We start from the raw sequence: 3,986 nt of genomic DNA on the forward strand, positions 1-3,986 counted from the left end.
TTCTATCTCTCTATCTATCTTTCTATCTCTCTATCTGAGCAAACATTTCAACAATAAACCAAACAAACTACCAGCGAACAGCTGTTGTACCTAATTTCTTACTTTAACATTGTATTACTGTCAATTACTATTATCACATATTCAGTCTCTCAGGCTTTCTACTTATTCTGGTAGATCTTCTCAGCACATGTTCACCTGGAGTATGTGCATTGGTGTTACAGTCTGTGACAGGTGGAGAAATGGACTCAGACTCAGTATGGGCATTGCCGAGCTTTGGGAAAGTCTCTTGTGTTTTAAGAAGACTGCGGCGATTACATCTGAAGATCTTCCTGAAGAACAGTTGCTTTTGTTTTCCAACTATCAGGATTTTCGATCCTGACCATGTCATTAGTCAACAGAAGTGGAAGCTGCTTAGCTGTCCTGTCATAGAATGACTTCTGCTTCATTTTTTGTTGTTTTAGTTTTTGTTCAAGCCTTGAATCTTTGTTTTGTTTCATGTAGCTTGGCAATGTGGTGCGCAGTTTTCGACTCAACAATTCAGCAGGTGACAGTCCGCACTCCAGTGGTGATGCTCTGTAACTTAGAGCAAGGTAAGGATCTGAGCCACTGTCAGCAGCTTTCTTTAGGAGCTGTTTGAGAATGTGGACTCCTTTTTCGGCTTTTCCATTTGACTGCGCACACAGAGGACTGGATGTCACATGCTTGAAGTCGTACTGTTCTGCAAAGTCATGCCATTCTTTACTACTGAAACATGGTCCATTATCACTCATTACAGTGTTTGGTATGCCATGCCTGGCAAAAATGGATTTTGCATGGGTTATGACACAGTTTGATGATGTTTTTGACAACAAAGCCATTTCCGGAAGTTTGAGTAATAGTCAATGATCACCAAGTAGTCCTTTCCTTTAAACTGAAACAAATCCATTCCAACCTTGTGCCATGGCGTTGTTGAGACCTCAGTTACCAGCATAGGCTCTTTAGATTGCTTGTTCCTGTGTTTGACACGTGTCACAGATACTGATCAATTTCTCAATGTCCTTGTTTCTCTCGCTCTCCGTTTGCATTTCTCGACCCAGAGATGACCTTCATGGATCCTGTGTAGTACATCCCCCCAGAGATGACCTTCATGGATCCTGTGTAGTACATCCCGTCTCATCTTTAGTGGAATGACAATTCTGCTTTGCTTCAGCAACAGTCCATCAATGACACGGAGTTCACCTCTGATGTGATAGAACGGTGTACAGGAACCTACGGGCCATCCATTTTTCATGTTATTAATAACACACTGCAGCTCTGTATCCTTTGCTGTTTCAACAGCTATCTGTCTGGACTTTGCTTCTGATATCGGAAGTGCAGAAGACACCATGCTCACTTGACACTGAACATCCTCGTCAGTGGTACTTCCGATGTCACTTGTAGGTGCTCGTGAGAGCACATCTGCTATTATCAGGTGTTTTCCTGGCGTGTAGATCAGCTCAAAGTCATACCTCTGCATTTTCATCATCAAACGTTGAATCCTTGGTGACATTTCGTTCAAATTCTTTTTGATAATGGCAACTAGTGGACGATGATCTGTTTCCACTGTGAAGGAGGGTAGGCCATAAATGTAGCTGTGGAACCTCTCCAGGCCAAACACTAGTCCCAGACATTCTTTTTCTATTTGAGCATATCGACACTCGGATGCGTAGGCCACTGGTTTCCAATGCTCACCTTCAGCTTGTAGAAGCACTGCACCAATTCCGTTCTTTGAGGCATCTGTTGACACTTTGATCCTCTTTGTCAGGTTGTAGAATGCCAGCACAGGTGTAGTTGTCAGTGTTTCTTTGAGTTTTTGCCATTCGTGTTCATGTCTACTTGTCCATTTAAACTCAGTCTCTTTGTGTAGGAGTTCACGGATGCAAGATGTTTTTGTGGATAAATTTGGAATAAATGTACCTATGAAATTGACCATGCCCATGATGCGTAACACTCCAGTCTTGTCAGTAGGCCTTGGCATGTCTATTATGGCATTGACTTTTTCTTGGTCGGGTTGAATGCCTTGTGCAGAGAGCTTGTCTCCCAGAAAGATGATTTCCTTTAATCCATACTTGCGTACCTGCTCCAGCACTTTTGTCAGCCTCGCATTATGTTCTTGGACTGTGGAGCCCCACACGATAATGTCATCAACATATACCCAAACTCCATCTAGTCCCTCTATAATATGCTCCATGACTGTGAAATATCTCAGATGCTGAGATGATGCCAAAGGAAAGTCTGAGGAAGCAGTATCTGCCAAAAGGCGTGTTAAAGGTGCAATATTTGGTGCTGTTTTCATCCAATTTTAGCTGCCAGAAACCCTGTGATGCATCAAGTTTTGAGAAATATCTGGCCCCCGCCATCTCACTTGTGATTTCTTCACGCTTGGGTATCTGAAAATGCTCACGCCTAATGTTCTCATTCAGATCATTTGGGTCCATACATATCCTTAGGTCGCCATTCTTTTTTGCACACCCCATGGAGTTGACCCAGTCGGTTGGTTCTTCAACTTTCTTTATCACACCCAACATCGTCATCCTGTCCAGTTCCTTTTTAAACGGTCTCCTCAGTGGTGCTGGAAACTCTTAGTGCAGCATGCACAACTGGTTGTGCATTTTCTTTTAACTGGATTTTATATGTGAAAGGCAGTGCACCAAAACCTCTAAAAACATCTTCATAGTTCTGTGTTATAGAGTCAACAGTGTCACTTGGTGTACTTGCGGCTGTGTTGATGCAATACACTCTTTTCACCAGCCCCAAATTCTCACAGGCTTTAACATCCAGTAGTGAATCAAGGTCCTCAGCAACAACAGAGAAGAATAGGTGGTGTACTTTTTCTTTTACAGTCACTTTCAGCCTGCATGTACCTAAACACTTTATTTTCTGTCCATTGTAGTCTTTCAACTCTGTCATTTCTTTGTGTATTTTTGGTTTCACTTTCATCACTTTGATGTCAGATGTGCTGATCAGGTTTGCCTTTGCTCCAGTGTCCAGTTTCATTGTTATTATAGTCCCATTTATCTCCAATGGTGCTGTCCACTTATCCTCTCTGACAGCATTGACTTGTTTTTCTGTTTCATCTTCTCAGTTAACCATACCAACAAAGAATGTATCACACAGATCTGTGTCCTCCACTATGTTTATAGATTTTCTATTTTTTTTCTTTTTGAGAAACACTGCTTTGCAAAATGGTTCTTGCCCCGACAATTAGAGCATAGCTTACCATAAGCTGGACACTGTTTTGGCTTATGCTGCAAACCGCAGCGTTTGCAATTAAATGCTTGTCCGTCTGTTCGCTGTGCAGGTCGGTCTGCGTGCGTCTCCTTCCTTCACTGGAGACAGCACCGACAGCCACGTCATCACTTTCTCTGACGCTTGCTGTGCTCGCCGACGCCGTCATCTCACTGAATGTCCTTACATGCATTTGCGAAAGCTCACTTGCCTGGCAGATCTTGATAGCCCCGTCCAACGTCAGCTCCGTTTCCCTCAGTAGCCTTTCTCTGACTTTTTTATCCTCCACACCAAACACGATCTGGTCTCTGAGCATGGAGTCCCTCAGTATAGCAAAATTGCATGACTGTGCTTTAAGCTTCAGGTCGGTCAGAAAATTATCAAAAGGTTTGCGCTTTTGCTGCACTTGTGAGCGAAAAACATATCTCTCATATGTCTCGTTCTTTTTCGGAGAGCAGTGGGCATCAAACTTCTCAAGCACTTTATCCAGCTTATCCTTGTCATCAGCATTATCATACACAAAGGTATTGTACACTTCTATGGCTTGAGGGCCTGCTATAGTTAGCAGTAACGCTACCTTCCTCGTGTCCGGCTTCGTCTCTAGGCCCATGGCCGTGATATACAGCTGAAACTGCTGCTTGAAGGTGCGCCAATTGCTGTCGACATTCCCCGTTAGTTTTAAACTACTCGGTGGCTTCAAAGAATCCATGTCGCTTTTCACAACGCACCCAGTTTAGATT

This window comes from Xyrauchen texanus, chromosome 11 (genome assembly GCF_025860055.1).
Source record: "Xyrauchen texanus isolate HMW12.3.18 chromosome 11, RBS_HiC_50CHRs, whole genome shotgun sequence".
Taxonomy (NCBI): domain Eukaryota; kingdom Metazoa; phylum Chordata; class Actinopteri; order Cypriniformes; family Catostomidae; genus Xyrauchen; species Xyrauchen texanus.